Source organism: Macadamia integrifolia, chromosome 13 (genome assembly GCF_013358625.1).
Source record: "Macadamia integrifolia cultivar HAES 741 chromosome 13, SCU_Mint_v3, whole genome shotgun sequence".
Taxonomy (NCBI): Eukaryota; Viridiplantae; Streptophyta; class Magnoliopsida; order Proteales; family Proteaceae; genus Macadamia; species Macadamia integrifolia.
In genome coordinates this window covers 16,574,819-16,588,188 of record NC_056569.1, presented here as the reverse complement: position 1 = coordinate 16,588,188, position 13,370 = coordinate 16,574,819, and the positions used below count along the sequence as shown (strand labels likewise).

The 13,370-nt window shown below is 41.0% G+C and overlaps 1 long non-coding RNA gene across 1 annotated transcript; it reads right to left on the bottom strand.

Annotated features, from left to right (window-relative positions):
• Positions 1-7,155: 7,155 nt before the first annotated feature.
• LOC122058792 lies at positions 7,156-9,315 on the bottom strand. The gene is made up of 2 exons (XR_006133932.1): positions 9,214-9,315; positions 7,156-7,423 (listed from the first exon to the last, which is right to left on the bottom strand). It is a non-coding gene; the product is annotated as an uncharacterized LOC122058792 (long non-coding RNA).
• Positions 9,316-13,370: the final 4,055 nt, after the last annotated feature.

Sequence of the window (13,370 nt, the reverse complement as noted above, 5' to 3'; positions counted from 1 at the left end):
GTTTTTGCCTTCGTATTTTAAAAGGTTGAATATAATTGTAAAACTTTTAGTTGGTTTCCTAAGCCGGTTCTCTGTGTCGGAAATTTATAAACAAAAAAGGGAAGAGAAGCCTAGGAAGGCAGCGTTCTCTACACAAAGAGGGATGAAATGACCGCTCTACCCCCATGAAAATGGAATATGTAACTGTTGATGCTTCTGTGTGTGTTTCCATTGGTTTTCACGCTGGTAATGGGTCACGTTGCCTTTTAGGAAAGAGAAGGGCAAGAGAACTTTGTCAGCTTGCGAGAACATTGTACTAGTGTAAATGTGAATAGGAGGCCATGCAAAGGCATCAGAAGAGTAGTATTATCTTTAAATTCCAGCATATATTTGGACTTAGATCTATGTAAGTGGGCAAGGTTTTTCCTTCCAAAAAATAAAAAGAAAATAGAACCGACAACTTTGATGGACAGATTTGGTGGCCCATCCCTTCCTTCTAGCTTGTTTTGTATCCTCTTTATTTTTTTCTGAGGAAATGTTCCTCCATTGATTTTCTTTAATAAAATTTCAATTTCTTGCAAAGAAAAAAAAATGTATATATATATGAGGGAGAAAGTGTTTAGTCGGAAAGTGGACCTTGCACCATAGACATTGGGACATGCAATGACCTCCATGTCCCACCTTGAAGAGTGCACCCCTATGTCCAGGTGTGGGGGCCACTCGCAAACAAAAAAACACTTGCCCTATATAATAGATAGAGTGGATAACATGACAACAAACCATGAGCTCTAACCGAGTTATGATTTTGTTTATATAGGGTTTATCAAAGCAAAGGTTCTCTTGAAAACCATCAAAAAATTGACAAACTGGACAATAGTAGGTCTCCGCTGTACATCCTAGGGAAGTACGAAATTTGTTTGGTTTGCGACAGTGTCCCTGTGGATCCTTCCAAGTAAGTGTTTATAGCTGCACCAAAACTCAATAGTAGACCAATATGCGCAGAAGCAGGAGCAGATCGACGTTTCTCTAGACTTTTCGGGGCTAGTAGTTGCAAATTTTAAGGAACTACATTGGGGTTGTGGGGCCAATGCCAGCCCCACCTTTGGTTGGTTCCACCCATGGCAGCAGTTAATTTTGGCTTGCAATGAGCATGCGGCTGAATTTGTGTCGACATAGTAATCAAAAAGTGTCTGACCTAGTTAGAGGAATTATTACCTACAACTGATCCTTGATATGGGTAGTAGTATTCTTTGGGGTTGTCTATACCGGAAACCCAAGCCAGCAGTGGTTACACCTACATGCTACTGAATTTCACCAAACCACTGCTAGTGTGGGTTTTGGTGAACTTGCCATCTTAAATTACTTGGAATTTACCCTTATGGTAGGGGGTATGTCCACATAGTATAGGGACCATAAGGGAGTGAGAAAAATGCCCAAAGAAGATAGGAACCTAGCAGCCAAGTGGGGGTTCTAGTTGTTGATGAAATTTTGCAGAATCACCCTCACCGACGGGTGCCCTACGGCTGGCTGGTGGCTTTTCAACCCACTTGCCGGTGGAATGCCTGACAGGGTGTTCTAGCTTTTATTTTACAGCTGGTTCTCACTAACTAGTGGGGCCTATCATCTTCAAGCGACCCTCTACAAAGCCTAGTAAAAAAAGGGTCAGTGTAAGAGGCCTATGTGGGCTGTATGTAAGGTTTGTGTAGGCCTGCAGGAGGGGGTTTTGAGTAGGGTTGTTAATGGTCAGAAGTTGGCTTTAAAGATTGATAATGTGAATTTGGGAATGATAGGAACCTAAATTACTCGGCGAGGATATGTGATGACGAGAATTCAGCGTAAACATCGGATTACGGTATTGGTGAATGGGTGATTGACTTTAATTTGCGTAGTGTTTTTGCTTTACTTTTTCAGTTTGTATGAACATATCATATGCTTGTTTCTTATATATCTTGTTTACTTGTTATTTGATTATTGTAGATATATGTGGAACTGTGGATGTGAGTTTGTGAGATAGGATATGGTGAGGCTGAAGGGAGATTCCGACCATGTGCCCTATGAATTAACCATTGTGTGCTCTAAAGCACAATTATATCCACCTTTCGCTCCTCGGCCGTTACCTCGAAATTAACATCTTCTTCCTCTTCCTCTTCCTTTGGCAATTCTATCTCTATTTGGATAGATAATCCTGAATGGATGGCATCAGTGGGATCTATCATCGGGTCATTCCCACTCATGCCACACACTAGGTGACTAGCCATGTCATCAAATCCCTTGTCATCAGAATTATCAAGTTCATTGTCATCGGATTCTCCCTCTGTGGCACTCATTATGTGAATCAAACAAGCCTCTTCTTTATTTTGTTCCTCGACTACCAATGCCATAACTGCCCTGAGTAGCTCATCTGTCATCTCTTCAACTACTGGCGAAGGGTCATTTCCAGGTTCAACAGGGTGTATCAATGACGTAGGATCCATCTTTGACTCTTCATTATCCAAGGCATTCACTAACCTAGCTGATGAGGTAGAATTCGGTGACTTGGCTAACATGTCATTCCAATTGTAGCCATCCATCCATCCACTCTCGGGCTCCTGAAAGCGGGATCATACTATGTTCGTGGACCATACGTGGATCGGGAGCCAAGGACATCTTATGGGATTGATGGGTATGAGTTGGGATCATATGAAGGGGATATAATGTAAGAGGTTGGGTATTTTGAAGGAGATAATGGATATTATAAGGGTGACAGAGGATATGATCCTAGGTAGTATTATAGGGATTTGGGTTGTGGTGGTGGGGGATGATGCATAGGTGATAGAGCGGCATGGATCATAGGAACTTCGGGTGGCAGAGTGCTAGGTGGTAATTGAGCCATGACTCCCAATTCTCCTTCATTGATGGCTCTTTCAACTTTCCTCCTCATTATTCATGCTCTATTTCCCATGATCTTCCTGTAAACTCGGGAATCCATGAGACCTTTCCTTTTCTTTGGCCGAATGAGTCGAGTTGGATCTCCTTGAAGTTCTTCACTTTTTAATTCATTAACTACCCCATGATCTGGGAGGGGATTGGTTGTGACATTGGGAGCTTGCTTGACTTTCACTTCTGTCATCCCTTTATCTACCAAATCTTGGATAGCATATTGCAAGTTAAGGCATCGTTCTATGGTATGGGCCTTCTGATTATGATAAGCACAATACTCATGTTCTTTGTACTAAACTGGTAGAGGATTGTTAACAGGCTTGGGAGCGACTATACCCAGGAGACCTTGCTTCTTCAATTTCTCATATACTGTGGCCAATGGCATTCCCAAATTTGTGAATTGCCTTCTTGGCTGGGGGACCCTTTGGGTTGCAGAATCTACCTGTATAACAAATGGCTGGGGTTGGGGTGCGGTTTTTGATGCTATTGGCTGCTGGACTTCATTCACTGTGCTCATTTCTAAACTCTTGCCTCACCCAAACCGTGTATTCTTTCCTAAGTCCTGAGATACTACCTGGTGCTAGGCATCCCTTAGCAACTTATTTTGGACGCGGGTGCCTGTGGCTATCAAAGCATCAAAATTCTGCAAATGTTGCTAGTAAAGGACCTTATAGTAGCTTTTGGAGAGATTTTCAATAAACATCTCCAATTGTTCTGCCTTAGAAGGTTGATCCGCCATTTTGGCAACCATGTCAGGAAACCTCATCAGAGATGCCATAAATCCTTCCTTCAACTGTTGCCTCCGGGTCTCTAACTTACGTGTTTGACATCAACTTCTGCGTTATAAGAGAATTGTTTGGTAAAATCCAGCACAACTGTTCGCCAATTCTGAGTTTGTGTGGGTTCCAATTGTGTTAGCCATTTCAAAGCTGGCCTTGACAAAGTCAACATAAATGCCTGCCCCCATATGCTCAGCTCTAAGTTGCAATGACTTGGCAATACTCACAAAGATCTTCAAATGAGCCTCGGGGTCTCCCAACCCATCAAACCTGTGATACCCTACTTTCTAAACCCAATCTAATTTCTCGGTTGGTTTGGTTTGGTCTTACAGGACCTGAACCAGAGCGAGCTAAGGCGAGTACCTTATGGAACATGATGGCAAGGGTAACCCTGAACTTAGGTTGGCCAGATGAGTTGGAGTCGGTGCCTAATGAAGTCCGTGTGTCCAAGCCATGCACTTGCATGTATCACCAGGCCATGTACGCACAATAAAGGTACATAACCATATTTTATATTAAGTACACATGTTAATTAATTATCGAGAGTGAAATATGTGCCGGGGTGCCGGGGTCGAGCCCCATTGAAAATCCCAATGTTTCGACTAAGTTTTGGCCGACTGGTGGGTGGTTATAGGTGGGTCAGACCCACTAGTGCGACCTACCACTCTGGTCGTTAGATATTTTGACCCAAGTATAAATAGCATTTATTACTTTCTTCACCCTTATTTATTGTTTTATAAAGTGGGTGAGAAAAGTAAAGAAGAGAGAGAAACGAAGGAGAGAGAAGGGAAGAAGAAGGAAGAAATGGGGAAAAAGATGATCGTTGTGTATCACCAGGGTCAGATCCTTTGAATTTGACATTGGATTAGCGACCCTCATCTCGAGATCAACGATTTGAGGTGAGTAAAGACTGTATTTCTTAAACACTCATGAAACCCTAAGTGAAATCCTATAATTTGGGAATGTGAATCTAAGGTTTAATAAAGGACCTACATATTGTTTATGAAGGTTTTAGAGGAAGAAATTACAAGATTTGAGAAGCATTTGCTGATCTCTTGAGCTAGAGAGAAGATTTGAGGTTTTTGAGGTGTTCTTGAGCAAAGGGGTAAAACTCAAGCTTGAAACTTTGAATCGATCCTAGATCTATGTTGGAATCATGATATGAGACCTTAGATTTGTGGAAAATATGGTCAAATCGACCCATGGTGGTTTCCCTAAGGTGGGATGGAGAATGAGAGTGAACAGCAGAATCCCGATTCTGATTGGTGGGTGCCTGAAAGTGGATGGACCCACCAATCAGAGCCTGCCAGTCCAGGCAGAGCCCCTAGATCGAGTGGCGAGCAAGGATCGGTGGGCACTTGGCCCATCGCTCCTGGCCTGTCGGTCCAGGTAGAGTCCCTGGGTCAAGCGGCGAGCAAGGACTGGTGGGTACCTTACCCACCGGTTGACCCACCACTCCGACCCATCACGTCTCAACTAGGCCTAAATTTGTTGGGCAACCTTCTCTAGTGATTTTAAACATGTTAGGATCATCATAACCAATGGTTATGCGCCTAAAGTGGAGATATACTAAGCTCGACCTCTTTATGATAGGTTGTACTAGGAACTCACGTCATCGTGCACCGGATCTTCCTCATACCAAGGGTGATCATTGTACACAATTAGGTAAGTGAGAAGAGGACATTGAATTTGTTTTTAGAGCATTTTTGCATCATTCCATTATTTTTGTAGACTAGCCATGTCATCATTTCATTACTGTGTGTAGCCTAGTCATTTACGAATGCCATTTGCTTGCATTGACATGTGCATTATGAAATTTATTTATGACTTGATTTACTAATAACTTTAATTATTAAATGATTATTCTTACTTTGAATTATGAGATGGATGACTTTAAATTATTGAATACGATGCATTACTAGATTAGATGTCGTAGTCGGCTTGAAAATGAATGCATTGGTGGCCTGTGGAATGGGACGTAGTGGCGCTATACAGTCGTATATCTCATGTAGGAGCATTCGATTAGGAATGACATATCCTGGTGCTATGACCCTTCCCAGCAAAGGTTTAGGTGTTGGGTATATCACTAGGGGGAAGCCCCAAGTTGTGTACCAATGGTGGCGGTTAGAAGTACGCCCATCCGATCACTAGGACGGTCGGCAACTTTGGTGATATAACAAGAGGGCCAATCGTACTGCTTTTAAGTTAATGCAAGGCAAGACCCATTTTACTTTTTCGGTACCCACGGCTGGCCTTCTCCGGCAACCCTATGGGCACATCATGGGATGGGGTTCACGGCTCGTACTTGAGGCATACACATACTGTGGTTGCGAATAGCACATGACCTATGACCTAGAATTGTTGTCTAGGTGGTTTAGGATACTAAAATGAACTTGCATACATATAGGTGCATTTGTATTGCGAATGATTGCTTGGTCTTTCTTTTCACTTACTGGGCTAGTGAGCTCATTCCACGTGCACACCATTTTTAGATGATCTTGCAGGTTATCCGACTGAAGAGTTAGAGCCAAGACCCATTATGGAATTTCTAGCTGAGGACTAGTGGGTCCCTGAAGATCTTGGGCAAGGGGTCGAGTGCCCGTGCGAGAGTTGTATTACGAGACAGCAATATTGAATACAAACTCGGGATTCTTTTTTATTATTTTATGATGTTACCTCTTTTGTGCTCTGGATGTTTAAATTGTATTTCTTGTGTATATATCACGCCTATGGGCCCACATGTAAATGTATTATGTAATACTAGTTAGGTATTAAGAGTATTGGGAATGTACATGTAAGACTTCTGCTGAAATATAGAATTTGCTTTGTTTAGTGTGTGTGTGTATGCTATGCTGTGGTTACTGTATCAGATGATCCTGGTAGGTTCTGGGTTAACAGGAGTTAACTCGGTCACTGGTCTGGTTCTGTGTGAACGAGGTGTGACAAAACCGATCAATCTACCACTTAAACTTCTTAGGAACACGTGCCCCAGAGAAGAAACTCATCTCATTGGGATCTTTAGCTTGCCCCTCTTGGCTCTTACCACTCCGGATCATGCCTTCTAACTTTTCTAGGTGTTCTCTCATCCTCTTTTCCCTTCCCATCTCTGGAAGTTCATTTGGTATATGGGCAGCAAAATCTTCCTCTTCCTCATCAATCATAAACCTAGGTGGAGACTTAGGCTCTGCGGAAGTTCCTCTTAGTGTGGTTACCCTGGACCGTTCTGATTCTCCTAAAAGGGGAGTAGGATCTACCCTTGCTGGGTTTCGAGTAACATTCTCATTCAGATTGGGGATAGAGTTAACCCAAGATGGGGTCCTAATCTCTTGTAGGATCTATGCTAAGTTCTTTTTAAATTCAGCCAACTCTATCACACCCTGCCTCAAATTGACCAAGGTATGTGGCACTGGACACCCACATCCAGTCAGCCTAACCCTCCAGGATCACAGATGTAGTATCTTAATTTCACAAATGCCACTAAGACCACAACTAAAATCAGATTCCGCTAATAAAATGATACAACTACTACTGGTGATGTACTAAAGTGATAAATTACATTATACAAATTCTATGTCTGAAAGCAACCACAAGTTACAATATAATTACTACACATTTCATAAATATTTATATAAAAAGGAATGACTAAAATAACAGAAGTGAACTCCATCAACATCCTAGTGTCTCGCAGACACAAGCCTCACAACCGCCGCTGAAATCCAATCCTACCTCAGCACTGGTTCCACCATCTAAAAAGAATAATCAACGAGGGGTGAGCTTCACAAGCCCAGTGAGGGGTGTACATGCAAGCACATGCAAACAAATGATGCAATGCATGCTCAAACAAATTAGATGATGCTCTTGATCTAGTTTTAGCACACAGTACCTAGCAAAAAATTACTAAGTTCAAGATAGGGTATCAGTGCTATTGCAACATAGGTCGTATCGCTGGTCCCGAAAAACCCATCGGTCACCCAGTGATACAAGCTAGTTGTGATTTAGGAGTCTGCTGGTCCTAGAAAATCCATCGGTCACCCCACAAACCCCTAATGGGTAATCCCACCCTATAGTCTCAATCCCAGAAAACCCATCGGTCACTCGAGCTATAGAATAGTCACGATCTTGGAAATCCCCTCGGCCACCTGTACTGTGGGTTATGTAGCCATGGTCCCAAAAAACCCATCGATTTCCCATGCTGCATCACCATCCCGTGTGATCAGATGGCCCTCACTGTAATACCGACCTCTGAGCCCACGGTATTGAAAAGAATCTCGGCCACACCATGCCTCAGACCATCGATGTTACAACCATTACCACTCATTTCACATCATACAACACACATCCTCTGACCTCTAGGCCCACGGTACCCAAACGCACCTCGGTCACACCACGCACTAGACTATCAGAGCCACAGTCATAACTATACTACTGACATCTAGGCCCATGGTACCGGAAAGAACCTCGGCCACACCGTGCCCCAGACCGTCAATACCACAATTACAACTATAGATCTCATTCACATAATCACAATAATTTACCTCACTTACCTCTGCAGTCCAAAATCACTCCACAACCTCATCCTTTCATAATCACGTGTTAGTAATAATAACAGAAGATCACAAATCACAAATAACAACATGCATAACATAAATGTCACCATTAACACACACATGTATGATTCACACAAAATAGAAAAGAATGCAGAAACACTCCATAAAATAAGTCAAACACCCACTCACCTTAAACCCAAATCTGATAGAGTTCCTGCAATCAACTTCATATCCTCACCCGATTGGATTAATCACCCTTAAAATCACCCAGCCAGCAGGACCCGACTGGCCGGCCCCTTATCCAACCAGCTGGAGACATTTTGCAGAATTTTCTGCACTCCCAGAGCTTGTTCTATGGATTTCTTCGCCCTAGGTTGCTCATGGCCGATGGGTACTGACCTTGGCAACATGGGGAATGTTCCCTAATGCCTCTTGGGTCATTCTACAGTCCTAAAACCACCAATTAACTGAAATCATAATTGGACAGCAATATACTATCCGATTCCTAGAAATTTCAGAATTAACTTGAACTGGGCAAATTGAAGGGCTGCATCCAATTTCCCTTCGATTCCTCATTTAAATAAGGTCAGGTCAATGGAAACAATAATTAGAATTTAATTCTCTTCCAATTAGGTCTAATAAAGGGGCTGTAGGGAAGAATTTAAATTAATAAAGCTTACTTCCACAATTCTGAAATCAATAAAATTCTGCCACATTTTTTCTGCAGAATTTTCAGTCACATACACCCTGTTTCAGTCCCAAATTCCTCGTGGAAACTGAAACCCCTCTGATTTAGGGTTTACAAAGATGGATTTACTTCAAATTACATCCCTGAATCCCTACAAAAATTGGGTATTCAGCCCCAGGTACTGAATTCAGTCCATAAGGACTCGAATTCTGTCCCTACCTTGCTGAAATTCCTAACCTAGCATGCTTCTACCCTAATTAACTTAATCAAATTCAGAGCAATAAGAGGGCAGAAACCTTACCCTAGGTGTGGACAGCCCCAAAACCGCAGCTGCTGTACTCTTCTCCTCCTCTCTTCTCTTCTCTCTCTTCTTTTCCTTCTCTGTTTCCGTTCTGTTCACAGCAGCAAAATAAAGAGAGAAACTCTTATTTATAAGTGAAACAGAACTTAGGGTCTGTTTGGAAAATCACTTTTTTATAAAAACCATTTTTCCTAATTATTTAAACTTTTTAATCTCCCTATGGAAAATAGGGTGTAACATGAAACCAATTGCAGTTAAACCCTTAAGCAAGCCCTAATTCATGGTAGAGATGGGTAGAATCACCCTTCAAAGCAGTGGGACCCAAAGAGAAAAAATCCTATTTTTGGGCATTTTGCTACCCGAACCAGCTGGCCGGTTGGCAGTAGGGTATCCCACCGATTTACCCATCTTGAGTCCTTATGCTGTCCTACCTCTTGGGCTCTTGAGTCCACCCATTGTAGGACTGGTTCCACTCATATTTGACTATTTTTATGCTTCTTCCTTGGCCAATAAATTAGCCAAATTATCTCTCCTACTAATGTACATATGGATCCATACCAGGGCAGCCTACTTCTTATGCTAACTAGGCTGTAACACTGGGCTTAACTGCTTCCACTTTAGGGTGTTACAATCTCAGCTTGCATTGTTCCAAGGGATGAGCCCATGTTGGCTCTGGTGCATCACCATTGACTGAGTCACGAAAGCTTCCATTCTGATTGAAATCTGACTATCTGACGAAGGACTGTCTAACCAGGGTGATATTGGACTTAGGCGAGTCAACCAGTTACCTTAACGAGTCCACACGGATGACAAGGGATCTATTGGGCTTGGAATCGTGCTTGATCCACAAAGAAGGTTTGGCTTCAGATTTTTTTCTTTTTATCTTTTATTTTTTAATTTTTTATGATTTTTTATTTTTTCTTTTTGTAAACAAGTGTTTTATACAAGGTTAGTGTAAACATGGTGATCATGGTAAAAAGTGGTCTTATAAAATATTTACATCATTGGGTTCTGCTCTATATTATTTTGCCCCACATGACGATTCTTTTCCCCTTGATGCTTGTGAAATGCACCACCTTGATGATCCAATGTCCCATACAATTTTATGAGAACCACCCCAGAATCATACATAATGAACCATCATTATGTCATTCCCTATTTTTGGGAAAGAATCTTTAACCGACAACCCACTCGAGAGAGAGCATACTCCTGACGACTTGAATATATAATAAGAATACTCCAACCTAGATCTCAAACAAATCTAATTAGTTAGCTTGTGGCATTCCTAGGGTTTTCTCGTTTATTTCCTACATTATGCAAGGGTGCAATGGATGCAATAAGATCAAACCGGCTTCCTTAATGGGATCTATATACTCAAGGTACGTGATCCTTTTAATATACCCAAGGGTACAATATCAAGGGTATAGCATCCTTGCCCATTACTCGTGACTACACACGAGGTTAAGCAATTGGTTACGAGGGTGGATGGAACCATGCTGTGAGTGGGTGCAAAAGTGTAATGCAAAAAGTACTATTGTACAATCTCATAATGCCATAAGGTGCGGGAACCTCCCCGAGGGTGCTAGCACAATAATGGTCATCCTTGATGTACTATTTTGCTTTAGGCATTCTTGTACAGGAGGTGACTATCATGTGATCTCAGAATAAGCATATAATGAATGGGTTGGAACCATGCCAAACTCCTATGTATGTTTTGGTGATAACAAACAAATAAGTGGATTTAACCATAATTGTTATGCTACCTAGCATAAGAAGACATCACAAAGCCAAGTGTATTTGAAGACTTCAAGTCATGACATAAAGAAAAAAACATGGAAGTGCAATAAAAAAGTATAGAAGATGGAGTGCCATGAGTGGGAGCAGCAAGTATTGATGAAGATTTCAAATAGCAAGTCAAGATGAAGACATCTAGGACAGATTGCTCTCTGCTTTGTAACTTATACATTCTATATATATACGTTCACACACACCATGCATTGTATACACATCATACTAGAATGACCTTAGGACATACCTTGACCAAGTATGAAAGTCCTTAGGTGGTGTGGAACATCCTAGGAAAATATGTTATAAGTGATGTTTTGTGAAAATCACAATGACCTGATTCAAATGAATTTTGGGTAATCTAAATGTTGGTATCAAGAAATGGACCCTTCATGAAAGTTGTAGGAAATCGAGTCACAATTCCAACACAACTAGTATCAGGTCAATCCGAGGTTAGATCAGAAAATTATGATGAAAACACTGATAACTGGTCAGTATGACAAAAGTCTATTAAACTTTGGATAGGCCTATGGGCGATTGGCCAATGGACCGACATTGTCTGAGGCCATAGGAGGATGACCGGATGAAACCTCCAGTTGACCGGTGCCTGCCTAGATGAGCTTCAATGGCTATATTTTTGCCTCAACGGCTCTTGGCGGTCGATCGACTACCTATTGTAGTCGACCAGTGGACCCAGAATATGACCGTTAGAGCCTAATTTGCTACCTAAAAAGACCTCTTAACATCAATTATAAATACCTATGATGCTCTTAATACAATTAATCCTAAGCATAACAGCACATTCTTGAGAGCTTTAAGAGTCAAAAAGTAGCAATTTGGTCTTCTTTATATCACAAGAAAAAACTCAAGTCTCCATCAAAGTCTTCCACATTCTAACTGTTCAGAGTTAAAGCTTAGAGAAGACTTATAAGGTGCATTCATTCATTATTATAATTCTCATTTGCACCACACCAGAAGTAACTCTCTTTATTCCACTATTTCTATTTTTCTATTTTACATTGTCCTAGACTATACTTAGGCTTGTGTAAGGATTCTCTTATCCTTAAAAGAGTGTAAGGTGTCTCTCTACCTCAAAGAAGATTGTAAGGTGTTTCTCTACCAGTAAAGGGGATTGTACGGATTCTCTTATCCTTAAAAGATTGTATAAATATTTTCCTCCCTACCTACTATACTAAAATGGAAGAACTAGTGGAATGCCTTATAAGAGGATTTTGTAAGGAGTAGACTAGACTCAGGTGGAGTCGAACCACTATAATTCTTAGTGTTGTGTGATTGTGGTTATTTTATTCTGTATTTTTTATTTACAATCGCACTTGAGATATTATTTCGAAAAGAATTGAATTTCCACCAGTATAACCTATTCATCCCCTCTAGATTATTTCAATTGGTATCAGAGCAAGAGTTCAAAATGTTTAGGACTATTTTTATCTTAAAGCGAGTTAAAAACCATAGCCACATCTCAACGACCACCAGAAGGCATGAACGCCTTAAGACCCCCTTACTTTAATAGAGAACTTTTCTTTTTGGAAGTGCAAATTTAAAAATTTTGTATGTGGATATAACATCCTTGTATGGAGGATAATAGAAAATAGACCATATACTATCACCAAAGAAGTTGAAGGGAAGAGAGTACCAAAGGACAAGAAGGAATGGACCACAAACGATATAGCTCTCGTTCAATACAACTTCAGGGCCTTTACCTTCTTTCAATGTGCCACCAACAAAAAAGAGTTCAACCGGGTTATAGTATATGACATGACCAAGGAAATTCAGAACATGGTCCTGGTTGCACATGAAGGTATAGAAGAGGTAAAATAAAGAAAGGTAGATCAACTTGTTTCAGATTACAAGTCTTTTACTATGAAAGAAAACAAAACCATTTCTGAAATGTTTACTCATTTTACTGATATTGTGAATAGTCTTAAGAGTTTAGGTAAGACTTATACTAGCACTGAAAAGGTTAGAAAGATCTTGAGATCCTTACCAACAACTTGGAGACCAAAGAAGACAGCCATAGAAAAAGCTAAGGATCTAACAAAAATCTCGCTCGACTACCTGTTGGGATCTCTACAAACCCATGAAGTGGAGTTGAAAGCTGATAAACAAACTCTAGAAAATAAGAAGACCATTGCACTAAAATCTTCCCAAACTGCTAAAGAAGGAAGTGATGATGACGATGATGAGGACTTCGATATAGAGAAGGAAATCTCCCTCATCACGAAAAGGTTCAACAAGTTTCTCAAGAAGAAGGGAAGAATACCATACAAGAACAAGTCTTATAATGACAAATCCTATGGGGAAAAAGGAAAAGCCAAACCCAAATCTAAGGAGACTTATTTTGAAAAAAAAAA